The sequence below is a fragment of the Rhamphochromis longiceps genome, linkage group LG6 (genome assembly GCF_057381845.1).
Source record: "Rhamphochromis longiceps isolate RC_006_pf linkage group LG6, R_longiceps_female_GT1.1, whole genome shotgun sequence".
Classification (NCBI taxonomy): Eukaryota; Metazoa; Chordata; class Actinopteri; order Cichliformes; family Cichlidae; genus Rhamphochromis; species Rhamphochromis longiceps.
In genome coordinates, this window is record NC_140562.1 from 18,888,056 (window position 1) to 18,902,232 (window position 14,177).

The 14,177-nt window shown below is 39.2% G+C and overlaps 1 protein-coding gene across 3 annotated transcripts in view; it reads right to left on the reverse strand.

Moving 5' to 3' along the window:
- tll1 (tolloid-like 1) overlaps positions 1 to 14,177 on the reverse strand; it is a 69,058-nt gene that overhangs the window by 45,380 nt on the left and 9,501 nt on the right. The window lies entirely within an intron of this gene.

Here is a 14,177-nt window from a genome sequence, read left to right on the forward strand (position 1 = left end):
AAAGTTTTCCTCTAGCATGTTCTCTGCGTTCATAGTGAGCCACAGAAGAGTGAAAAAACAAAAAAACTGAACAAACAATCGACTTAAATCTGCTACTTCAACAGCAAAAGGACAATGTGACAATCCTCGTACAAACACAGTCTGCATCACCTTGCATGTGCATTGGAAAAAGACTTTCCCTTCATTTTTGCTCCTATTTGTGGGGCAGCGTGAATGTGACAGTGTCCTGAGATTACACTTCTCTTGGCTCTGAACATTTCAGGACAACAAGGGAAAAATATAAGGACTAAAAGTTTTCCAGAGAAAAGGAGCTGACACAAGCAGAGATACAAAGTGAGAAGTGGAGGGGGAGTACAGTGATAGTAAGTTTGGCCCATTGATCGTTAGGGTCTTGTTAATCCATAGAGATACCATAAATAGCCCAAAGTCAAGCCACGGGGTGAGGAGGGATGAGAACAGTGATGCAGGGAGATGCAGGAGGAAAGGTATTGATCCAAAAACCCCAGGACGTCCCAGGAGGTCTACATCATGCTGACCAGGGCCTTACTGTTCGCCCTTCAGCAGGGGCACTGCAGCAAACACACACAGTAGCACACAGGGACACACACACACACAACAGTAATGCACCAAACACAGTCTGAGAGGTAGAGGCATCACTACTCACACGTATTCACCCCACCAGCCCACCATGTTGCCAGCTAGCAGCGAGACTGCTTTGTGTCTTATTGATCAAGTTCTCAAGCAGACACAGCTGAAGTCAGCTTTCTGCAAGTAATTCTGCAGCCTGACAGCGAATGTCCAACAGATGCGAGCGTCACTCATTGTCATCTGAACAAAGCACGCACACACTGATGCAAAAGAGCAATCAAACATAAGCTTTTAATACAATGATAACACAATGCAATTCAATTAGGATTTAAATAAAAAATAATGGCTGCCCTATTTTAGTCATGTATTATATTTCCCTGCCTGAACTTTTATGGTTGTTTATGATTTTTTTGTGATCACTAGATGAAAAAGATTTTTGTTTTTGCTTGGGTTTCTCTTAAACACTCAGTGAAGCAGTCGTTGCCATGTTCATTTGAGTGCTGCCACAGATATGTTTCAATGCATTATCTTTCCCAGTAGAGTTTGTGATAACAGCATTCAAACTGGAATGATAATACTAATCCTAATGCTATCAGTGAAATGCATATTTAATGTTGATTGATGTATGATTTGTCTCTTTTTTGCAAAACAAACTACGCTCAAAATGCGAGTGCAAAGAGGTGGAGAACGAGCCCATAACTATAACTGCTGAAGTTAAACAAGAATTCAAAGCAGTTCGATCGAAGTGATTATTTCCTGTGTAGTAATGTTTGTCTGGCTTCAGCTTTGTAACGTACCATCTGTTTTCAGAACAACCAGGTTTTAGTTAAAAAATAGCCTGAATGATAGGTATGTATATCTATGAATGCTCAACACACCCTGAGCACACAGCTTACAATGTTATAGATATCTGTAAAGGAGATTGTACATATTATTCATTGCATCTATGCTGATTTATTCATTATGCTTTCACTACCCTGAAAGTGCAGGTCTATAGAGAATGAGGTCAATCTGCTGTTATTCCATGCAATGAGTTGCAACTCAGATGTCCAGTTAGTCCTTTTAATTACTTGGCAGGTTTGTAACACAGCCACTGATGGCCATGTTCCAACCAAACAAGGCATTATGGGATTGCTAAGAGCTACGCTAACAACAACAGCGGCATTTCAGGCATTGAAAATTTGTTTGCTTAAATGTTATTTGTGATAAATGTAGCAGGTGTTTTTCTGTACATTTTGACTGCACTACAGTACAGTATACAGTTATGCACTACTGCATTCTGCACTCATGCTGTACTCACTGGGGTGTATCTAACACAAACACACATACACAATGACTGCACACACACACACCTCACTAAGCTCCTCATTAAGCAAATATAAGGTCACAGTGTAGGTGGGCTAAGATGTGGGCATCCATGTGTGTGAACGTGCATGTATATGAGCCCGTTCACTCATGTGATATTATTATGCTGTATATAAATGTGGCTGCAAACGTGCCGTTATATTAAAAAAGAGATTATCTCGGCCCCGTTTGAGGATTTTCTCCAAAACTAATCATTGTGCAAGCTGCTTTATCTACTTTAACCCTTTGCGACCAACAGCAGGTGCTGCAGTTCAACACTGATGGTGCCAGAAAAGGTCATGATGAGGCAAAGTACCAAAAATGCAGGCCTCAAAGAGTTACAATATGGCATGCTTTTGAGGTGAGATCTTATGAAGTGGATTTATTAAATTGATGCTCCACCCAAATATCTGTTCACTATTGAAACCTCAGCTTTGTTAAGAAGGAAATCTGTGTTTATACTGTAAAGACCTTTTTTGTGCATTTTTAAAAAATATATATATATATACTGTGTGTATGCTCTGTTGTGTAGTGATTACCACATTTGCCTTACACATGAAAGATTCCCAGTTCTAGACCAGGAGGAGACATGAACCCAGCCTCAGGGGTCGCAAGCTGGTGTAATCCTAGTGCCGGATAAACAGGAGGGTTGCATCAGGAAGGGCAGCCAGCGTAAAATTTGTGCCAAATCAAATATGTGGATCCATCCGCAGTGGTAACCTCTTGGGAAATAAGGGAGCAGCTGAAGATCATTCCTTTGCATTGGTCAGGACTGGATTATCACACTTTGATTTACCCATTGGTGCTCCTGATATTTTGAAGCATTACTTCACTGTCTGGCTTCAAATTCTTTTACTTCTTTAGGCTCAGCCTCGATTTAAACTCAACTCTGCTATAAATGATTCTGTTTTAAAGGAAGTCCCGGATGAGCAAGCAGCCTGTGTGATCAATTTATGCACAAGACTAAAGCGATTGTGCATAAATACTCAAATAGAAGCCAATCATATTGGCTTGTTTAACTGACTTTAACTGAAACATCTAGTCGAGCAAACCAGTGGCAAAGTGAGGGGAAATATCAATGAGCCTGGAAGCTAACATGATCTTTTAAGTGTAAAAAATATGATTACATTAAAAAGCCTAATATGGATTCAAGGTTTCCATGTTCCCTTGTAAGAGGCAACAGTGATACCAAAGATTAAAAATGGATATAGATGGCTCCACTGGTTTGTCAACTAATATTCTGAAACCTCAACTTGGACATTTTGCCCATCACCATCTCGGTCTTTTAAAGTTAGGCACGACAAGTGGAGCTGACTGAAAGACTTGGACACTGCTCAGTGTAACACCAAGATCTTTAAAATCAGCTCCATGATTATTCTTTTTACCAAGCTGACAAAAAACATTATGACTTAGAAACTATGAATCTTACAAGTTCAGTATGTATTGTCAATATGTATAAAGTACCATAGAAAGAGTTAAAATATCATGTTGACCTCTGACCTCTCCTTCAACATCAACAGATTGATCTGAAAGTCAAAGTTTCTTACTGCCATTGTTTGTATCAAAAACATATTGGCATATAGAAAATCATATCTACATGTATATGTGACACGTATATCTTCTAAATACCACATTATAGTTTGCATCCAAATATGATGTCACATTTTTTTTTTCATTTTGATTTTGATTTTATTGATTAGCATTCAAATTCAAATCTCAGTGAAAACAGTGGGAGAAAAAAAACAGTGAAAGCAGAACAAAAATCTACCATAAAGAAAGAAAGCATGAGACAAGGCTAATCAAAAGGTATTGGCTGAAGCATTTGCTTATTACGCCAACCCTTTTCACAAAATATCTTTTTGTATGCAGCTCCTGTACACAGGGCTTGAAGAAAATAATAAAACAAAGCAAAAACCAAACAAACAAACCAACAAAAAAAAAAAAAAAAAACAAAGAAAAAAAAACTTTCCACCTTAGATAAGTAACTACATCAAAGCAAAAGAATCAAGAGGTTATTTTTTTTTTCTCCTTTTTGCTCTTTTCATTCTTGATTTATATATTTTTCTAATACTCTATTTTTAAACATGTTTTTAAACAAGGAAAATGAACTACACCTTTTTAAATCACTGTCATAACTATTCCACAGGTTAACTCCTCTAACAGAAACACATCTCTGCTTTATGTTTGTCCTTATCTTGTTTTTTTTAAAGAAATCTGTTCCCCTTAAGTCATATTGACTCTCTCTGACTTTGAACAGCTTCTGAGTACTGGGGCAAAGCAAGTTATTTTGTGCTTTATACATTATCTGTGCCATTTTATATTCAACTAAATCATAAAATTTCAGGGTATTCAGATTAATAAACAAAATGTTAGTTGGTTCTATATAGTTTGATTGGTTTATAATTCTTATAGCTCTTTTTTGTAACTTGAAAATATGAAGAGTGTTCGTTTTATATGCATTACCCCATATCTCCAGACAGTAAGTCATATATGGAAGCAACAGAGTACAATAAAGTGTGTATAATGATTTTTTGTTCAGGACATGCTTTGTTTTATAGAGAATAGCAATGGTTTTTGACATTTTTGTTTTCACGTGGTTTATATGAGACTTCCAACTCAGCTTATCATCAATTATCACTCCAAGGAATTTATTTTCGTACACTCTTTCAATTTCAATTCCATTAACCCTTATTTTAGATACATTTTTCATTTGTCTAGTGCCAAAAATAATCAATTTTGTTTTCTTTATATTTAATGATAACTTATTTACATCAAACCAGTTTTTTAATATATTTAACTCCTTTTCCGCTGTAGTCAGAAGCTGTTCTAAGTTTTTACCTGAGCAGTATAGAGTGGTATCATCAGCAAACAATACACATTTTAACAGTTTGGAAACACTACATATGTCATTTATATATAATATAAATAATTTAGGGCCCAGCACAGAGCCCTGAGGAACACCACAAGTTACCTTCAACTGCTTAGATTTTACATTATTGAATTCGACATATTGATATCTTTCATCCAGGTAACTTTTCATCCACTTGTATGCTATCCCTCTTATGCCATATCTCTCTAGTTTATTCATTAATATAGAATGATCAATTGTATCAAACGCCTTTTTTAAGTCTATAAAAACACCAGCAGTATATATAACAGAAAAACATTCCAAACATTATAAAACACATCAACAATCAGATGCTCCAACTAGTCTGACTAGTATAAACAACAATGTAAAAGGACTTAACAACTACAACATTTGACCTCTGACCTCACTTTTACACTTCTACCCCAAAGTGTGTTGCATGTTTAAAGACAGGGTTGCTAAGAGACAGAGAATGAGCTGCCTAGTTAGTCATAGTGGTATAATATCATATAATAGGATCAAGTTATTCATGTCAGATCGTTTACAAATCAATACCTGTAATCCCTTATCTGACTTTTACTGCACTACAAACTTCTTGAATTTAAAAACCCAAATGAATTTATACAAAATACAATATTTCCTTTAAAGGTAAATATTGGAGAGTGAGCTGCCTTGGTGAGTTTGCTTCTTATTATCTATTTTACTCCTAATTTACAAAATTTGCAAAAAAAAAACCAACCACCATATTCGGTAAGTTTTGAAACTGGTGATTGAAACCAGGTTAATATCTGCAGAGGCCATAAATAAATAAATAGTCTTATAGTCTTGTATAGCTTTTGATTGATTTTACCAACCAAAGGAGTCAGTTTAAAGCACTTTCAAGTTGGCCTTCCTTTACAGAGTACACAGAGGGGGGTTGTGTCAAAGCCTATGTGTGACACAAGCCCACGTACCAACCTTCATAACGTTCACAACACTCTGATCGAACATTAGACTCAAACACAAATTGTAAAGTGTTGAAATTCCTGGAGATGCTACATGGATTGTCTCTATGGATTTTTTTTATCCCGAAACCCAAAATAACTGCTGTGAAACCAAACTGTCCAAAGCCCCCATTGTCCATTGTGAAGCAAAGTATGACTTTGAGTAGCACTTGAAATTGAAACGGCCGTTTCTATTCTTCTTTGAGTGTTTAAGATGGAATAATGCTGAGCTACTGCACTTACGCCAAGGTGCTGGAATGTAAAGAGATGCTGCAGTTTTTCTATCACTGGTAAAAAAAAAAAAAATGTGAAAAATGTAGCTGCTTAGTCCAAGTCCAAAAATGTTCATACCCACACCCTGCTGCAAGTAGATTTGAAAGAGAGAGACACAGAGGCAAGAGACAAGAGTGACATGCAATAGAAAAAAATCCTGAATAAAACAGGGTACTTACAGTGTTGGTGAGTATTCACTGAATTGAAGCCATAATTAGAAACTTTAAAATCACCAGTCGCACTGAGGTCTGACTCTATACAAAACACGCAAACTCTAATTATATATTTTTACAGACGTAAATATAGTCCCAGACACTGACAAAGACCCAGTTACACACTTGTACACTGACACATCACTGTGTTTACCTGCGCCACAGTGTGCGTGTGTGTTTGTCTAGAGATTAGAATAAGCACAGTTTCTTCATCCGTGAACACAGCTGAAAACAGATGGCAGGGCCGTGCGGCACACACCTGGACATTTGAAATGACCCGGAATGAAGTCCAGACTGATCATAAACAAATCCAGTTAACAGGAGCTTTTGTCCAAGTGGAGCTATTTTTAGTTTTTTCAGTAAATATTGCTAGTAGTCTATGCCAAGAGATCAAAAGGAAAAGAAGAACATGTTGTAAAATGCTATGGATGGAAGGTAAAGGGTAGGAGAGCACAAATATGTTGAGTAAAAACCACCTTATCTCCACTGTTCATTGCTCAAAGGGGGTTTTCTCTTTTTCTAAGGTCTTGACCTTAAATGTGCTGTGACCTGAGATGACTCGTGTTGTGAACTGGCTGCTGTATAATTAAATCTGAAATGAATGAAAAGATTTCAAAGGCCTCGCTCACTTAGAACTCTGAACTATAAATTGACAGCGAGATCGCGCAAAGACATGTTTGGTATGAGACAGAATAACATGATATCATATGACGCATGCACTCACAGAGCTGGTGTAACCCCCTAATCACTTTACTGTGACACTGGGATTCCTCCCTAGCGGGTCATGGGTTTGGCCAGACATTGTGACGGGACGTGATTACGGCTCGGTTTCCCGTCGGCGTGCCCCGGGTCTGCACCCAGGGAACGAGCAGCCAACTGGCCTTTAAATGCACAAAGTCATAGAACAGAGAACAATGTTGTTCTTGTTGAGATCGCAGATAGCTGAACCCAGGTGTGACTACATAGTTTCAATTACCGGATGAGTAACTTCATTTGAAGTTGGATTTCAGTGCAGTTGCCGTAAATGATGAGTTTCAGTTAGATTACAGTGCATAAATCAAGTGAAGGCATGAAATCTTTCCAGTGGAGCAGCGTTCACATGAGACTCAGGCGGAATTGATTGACTCACATCAGAGGAATTTTTAAAATAATCAACTTGTAGCTGTTGTTCGTCCATCAGCTGTGCCTCAAATTCCCCTAAGCAGTATGATATTGAGAGGGAAATGGAGACATCATTTGGTGAACTCTTTACAAAGGAGAAGCAGCACCACAAGGAGTCGTACAGCAGCAGAAGACCAAAGAAGAGGAAAGAAGAGGTACGATGAACTGCCCTCCACAGTCACCTGATCTCAATAGTGCTGATTATCTATGGGGGCAATTAAAGACTGAGAAAACCAGAATTTATGACATCATAAGGATCCTAAAGAGATCTTTGTCAGAGATCTGAACTCAAAAAGATATTTCTCTTTACCTGGTTTGGTTAAACGTATCTGTCTTCAGCCACAGGTGACAATACAGGCTAGCTCAGCTACATGGTCATCACTTTTTTCCTGTAACATTAGCTTGCTTAGGCATCAAAGATCGCAACTGCAGCAGGTGGAGTGTAGGGAGGAGTTTGCTGCTACAATACTTAGACAACAAAACAAGTTTGACTGCCAGGAGAAAGATGCTTTTCTTCAGACATTAATGTGTGAATGGGTCTGATTTTTTATTTTTTATTTTTTTGCTTCTATAAATACCATCAGGGAAAGCTGGGTGACATAAAAGCACCTAGACATTTAATAATTGAACGGTGCATGGCAGGTGGGCGATGTGAAGACGATGCTGACTCATGGCTTCTGCTGCTCCGGAACAATGACGCTCCAGAACAAACAGTCGGCCCTGGGCATGGCCGCAGAGTTTGTGCTGAGGCGGGAATCCTGAGGAAGACTTCGGAAGCTCAGTGGCAGGAGCACTCTGCTCGGGAAAATCCTGTTTAATATAATATGAGTGAGACCACTTGCTCCCTCGCTAACACACAAAGATGCAAGGCAGCCGCGGTGCCAAATGTACACATACACATGTTGCTCTAGTTTCCTTCCTACTGATGAATGGGGGAAGGGATGAACAGTAGCTGCAGCTCATGTCACGACTTGGTGGGCTGCATGTACAGTACACAGCGAACATATACCTGCACAGGCGTTCAAATCCCAGGATCTGAGGTACGCTTGGGACACTTCTAGAAAATTTAAGTGTGAGTTAAACTCGTACTAATCAGCTGTATTGGTTATCATTACTAATTTCTTTCTCTCTATGCCACAGTGGGTTTTAAATCAAAGAATAAAGATGTGATTGAAGCGCAGACTTGCAGGTTTAATTCAAGGGTTTCAACAAAAGCTTTGCATTAACTGTTGAGGAGGAATTACAGCCATTTCATTATACAGTCTCAACATTTTCAAAGGCTCAAAATTAAATCAAAAATTGATTGACAAACAGCTCTTTTATAACCAGGTTACTCCTGTTCCTTTCTATGACAAATTAAGCAGATAAAAGATCTGTATAATTAGCCCAGTGCATTGTTTACAAAAAAGGAAGCCTGAAACACTATAGATGACAACTAAAGTGAACAACCATAGAATTATTCCCATTGTTAAGAAAAACAACAACAACAAAAGTATGGAGAAGGGGGGAAACAGTTAATTGTTAAAGTATGCCACGTCATGTATAAACCATGTTGGAGGTAACGTTATGGCGTCGACGTGTATTCCTGTTTGTGTAACCAGGCTACTTGTGTTTTTTATTTATCATGCAACTGCTGATAGAAGTAGCAGGATAGATTTTGAAGTGTACAGGGTTATGTTCTCTGCTCAGACTTAGCCAAATGCTTCAAAACTGATCAGACAGTGCTTTACAGTGCAAATGGATAATGACCTAAAGTTTATAGCAAAAACAACACAATAGCTTCTCCAGCCAAATAAAGGCCATATTCTTGATTGGCCAAGTCGGTCTTCCGATCTCATCCCAACAGAGCAGCTTCTATGTTATGGAAATGATGACAAAGAGAGCCACAAACCAGCAGCACCTAAAGGTGATTGCAGTAAAGGCCTAGCAGCACTTTGCATGGATATATTTATGTACAATGTATATCAACCTGTATATCAACATCAGATTTGTTTTCCCCAAAAATTGATAACAGCACCTGCTGTGCATCTGCAAGCCACTTTGCAACCTCCACCACAGTTCCTCCTTTTCATGCTACAGTATGTCTGACTTAATCCGTGTCCTGTTTATTTTGGATTTGTTTTGTTTGACGCTCTTTCTGCTGTTCTTCTTGACTAAAACAAACCTATCCACGAGACTTTCAAACAAGCACACCCTGCATCTTGTTCTGTGGTGAACAAGATAACGCAATTGCCTCAGACTGTGGCGTACACTTTAAATGGTTCTTTAAATCCCATGTGCCAGAATCTTTTATCTGCATATAAAATGAGAAACTGATAGAACAGATCCCAGTTATTTTACAGTAAAGTACAGTGTAGTATGGTACCTTATATATTCTACCATCACATCTGAATCAGCTTCAGCCAATGTGAAACGGTTTATGAGGTGATCCCTCCAATGAAAGGTTGAATTGAAGACTGTGATGTAACTAGCCATATCACCTGACTATGTGCAGTGACAATCTGCTTTAGGTGCACATGATGCAGAGAATAAACAACTTTGTTTCATTCATTAATTTCATTCATCTATTCTCCGAACTGCTTATTCACTTTAGCATTGTGGAAGGCCTGAGGCTATTTCAGCTTTCAAAGGGCAAGAGGTGAAGTACACCCTGGACAGGGTGGCGTGGTTAACGCAGAAATATAGACGTTGGCAACTGTGACAGAGTTTTAGACTCACTGATTAATCTGACATGCATGACTCTGGGAGGAAGTTGGAGCACCAGAGAGAACCCACACAGGCACAGGAAGAATATGCAAATTCCACACAGATGTGCCTGTGCCAGCCGGTGGATTCAAAGCTAGGACTTTCTTGCTGTCAAGCAACAATTCTTAACTATTTTGCCACTGTGCCACCCCTCAAACAAATTTTGTATAAAATTTTTTAAATCTTTTAAGTCTTATGTTGTAACACCTGATCTCAGTGATGTGTCCATAAAAAAACAACACACTGTGCCCACACACACTCCTACGATGCCCGACTATTGTGTTTAAAGTAGAGAAAAGGTAGTAATGTCTCTGATTCCTCCTGAAGAAAAGACCCACAGCCTTTAGATACCGAGGTTTGTTTAGCTTTCACTCGATGTGTGTGAGGATTTTATGAGAACAGTGATTTGGAAGGAAGCATGAATGACTCTTGAGTGAGCGTAGGGGCACATACGTGTGCGCATTTGTGTGTGTGGGCGTGCGCGTATGTGTGTCATCTCCAGCTGAGTAGCAGGATGCAGACAACCAGGAAGAGATAAGCGCGGGTGAATGGAGGGAGCTTAGCATGTGTGTGTGTACCGTGTGTGTGTGTGCATGTGTGTTCATGTAGGGAAATCACTTCACAAAGGCATGGAAGTGTGTGTTCCCCTGTCTACCAGCGCGGGACTCGGAGGAGATAAGCAGACAGCCAAATATTCCCCTTGTGTTTTCCCAGCAAAAACAGGAGGCGGAATACCAACCACTCAGACCGATGCCATGGGGTCAGGCGTGGAATGAGTCGCGCTTCCACTTCTTACAAGCTGCACATAGCTGCCAAGTCAGTGCATTAATTGCAACACGATTACTCCAGAAAATCTCAGGAGATGTGTGCGTGCGAGTGGGTTTAAATTCAGCTGCACATCAGCAGACACTTGTGTGTGTCTGTCAGAGGCTCTGCAGGCTCACACTGAAACATTTGTGTGTCCGTATCTGTGGCTGGATTAGCATATTGAAAGCTTGTATTTCAGAATGTGCAGGTAGATATTAAATGACATGCTCCCACACAGTACTAAGTGGAACAGTTACAGACATCAGGTGGTGAGGATGCAGGCATAAAACAAAAAACAGAATCATTTACTCGTTTGTATTTACAGTAGTGTTATTTTTTAGCCCAAGACTTGTGCATCTAAACAATAAACTGACACCATAAAATGATGAAAACTTTGCAAACTTTGAGCCAGATGAGAAGATAAGCAAACTCAATCTGCTGATGAGCATCATGCAAAACAGGCCAAAGCTCCAGAGCACCCTCCACACCAGTGGCTCTAAAAAAAATTTCTGCCTTCAGAAGCCGTAATTGACCCCACTACACACACATGCACAGCTTTCAGCAATTATTAACAATAAAAAATGACTCAAATTGAATTTTAGAGAAGTAAAGGTCATCAACATTGCATCACCAGACTTTATTATCTCTGCACAAATCTATCCATCCTCTTCCACTTATCCGATCCTACACAAATCATTCAAGTTAATTACATTTTTTTTAACCTTGGTCGTCCACACCCCACCCACAGCAGTTTCATACCTCACCAGTGGGGCTGCATTCACAGTTTAAAAAACCTACACTGACTCTGAGATGAGATGGTTTTGTCATTTTCTTATTATAAACCAAATCATCAGAGGAGAAAGTAAAAGGAGAATGAAATTTGAGGACTCAGTATTTAATATAAATGAGCTATACATGTTCAAATGATGTAAAAAGGTGCCAGCTGTCAAATGTCCAATAAAACAGAAATGCCTGAAAACAAATGGCACTTGTAAAATTATAAGGCTTATAAGATGAACGTATGTGTTGATTATTAGGAGTGTGTGTGCCTGTGTGCGTTTATGCAATTTGCTGCAAGAAACCTCAGCAGCTGAGTATAGAAGGCTCTTTATGTTCATCGATATTTTCAGAAAATAAATACATTCGCTGTGTTTTTTCTCTCAGTTATTTTAACCTTAAAGACTCGCTCGGTCTCACAAACATGCGTAGACTTACTGACTCCCTTTAACCTGCCGGGCTCCCATCAAAACACACACAAACGAATGAACGGTAAGTTCTTTGCATAGCTAAAAAGCCACAGAGACATGGGATTGCAGAGTCAACATAAAAATCACCCATAGAGATCAGTGTGACATGCACATGAGCAAACACACATGCAGACACACACACACACACTGGCCAATGTCCACGGTTGTCAGGTTTGTGTATTTGGTATGGGAAGAATGTGTGTTGGTCAGCGTGTGGACGCTTAGCGCTCTGGGGTGGAGTTCTTATCAGTCCAATGTGTCATCGCAGACAACATTAAGTACCACTAAAACACACATGGACACGCATGTACACAAACACACACGGAGAAAGACACACAAAGTCAGGAGGGTGTAACCCCAAACAAGGATCCAGATTTTAAAAGATGCTTATTTATTTTACACCATCCCAACATCCCTCTTATAGAAAGAGGAGAGGAGAGGGTCAGAAAAACCTTAAAAAATATATCAAAAAGATATTAAGTTAGATTATGAAATTCGTTGTTCTAGGCCTAAAAGCAAGAAGATCAACACACATATGTCCTATTGTTGGCGTTTTCTCTCTCATTTTGGAGCAAACTCGAGCACCTTGAGCCTACTGTGATTATGAATTGCTGCTCTATATATGAAACTGAACTGCATTTTCCCTTTTACCTAAGACACAATTACTAGGTGCCAAATGTTTCTTATTAATGGTTTGTGCACTTCAGGGACAATTAGGGGAGGAGCCAAGTAGTGGCCAAGGGTGGCCAGGGCCACCACACAGTTAATTGTGGTCATCCAACACAACACAGGATGGAGCTCCTCAGGGCACTGTGCATATACTCATCAGCCCTGAGGTACATGTATTCTTCTGTTTTACAGGAACACCTTTTTGCAGAACAATTTCTCAATCATTTTTGTTCCCAAATGAACAAAAACATAAAACCTAGGAAAAAAAAGTAATAATTTTATAGCTTATCAATATTTTAAAAATTAATAACTTGAGCAACAGCACAAGCTTGTTTTCATCAAGTGAAGGTAAAAAAAGAAGCATAAGATGTATTGTCTGTATAAGATAATAAGAAGAGTGAGGATTGAAGGATTTAATCTAATTATTCTTTGGCGTACAGTCATTTCCACAGTGGCTGGTGGTTGAATCCACTGGCCTGTTGGGCCTTTTCTGTGTGTTTGCATCATCTCCTAGTGACTCCGTGGGTTGTCTGCCGCATATTAGGTTATTAGCGATTCTTAATTGATTGTAGGTAGTGTGTCTGTCTGTTTCTCTGTCAGCCATATGACAGGCTGGTGACATGTCCAGGGTGTACCCTTCTTCTAGCGCTAGGACAGCTGGAAGAGGCTTTCACAAAAATTGTAACCCTTAATTGGATAAGCAGAAGAACATGGATGATTCACACCGCTGAAAACGTAATAATACCAGTTTCTATCTGATGTATCTTATCTGGTGCTGCCACTGGTCATCATTACACTGGTAACAGTCTAAAACATTTCCCATATAGCCAGCCTTAATAAAATGGGGATACGTAAATGGTCACCAACAAATACTGCATTTAAAGGTTATGGTCCAGGCGCTAACAGAGGAGAATAACTAGGAGGAGAGGGACTGGTTAAGAGAGCGACTATATAAAATCCAAAATGACCCCCCCCCTCCCCCCCCTTCCCGCCGCCAATAAAAGACCTATTAAAAAAATACACCTCTTATGTATAAAACTTTAAAACTTTAAAAAACTGGCAACCACTCGCTGACACAACAGACACATTTATTTTCGATTCAGTGAAAGATTTTCTTTCTTTTATTTTTTACACACAAGAAATTCGTTCATAGCGATTAAGCCACATCAGGGTGTTACTCCACAACAACTACACAAATGTTAAATGTTTATCACGTGTGCACGCGCATGTGTGTGAGAGACAGAACGTGAATCCGCGCCTGTGTAAATCCAGCTGTTATTTT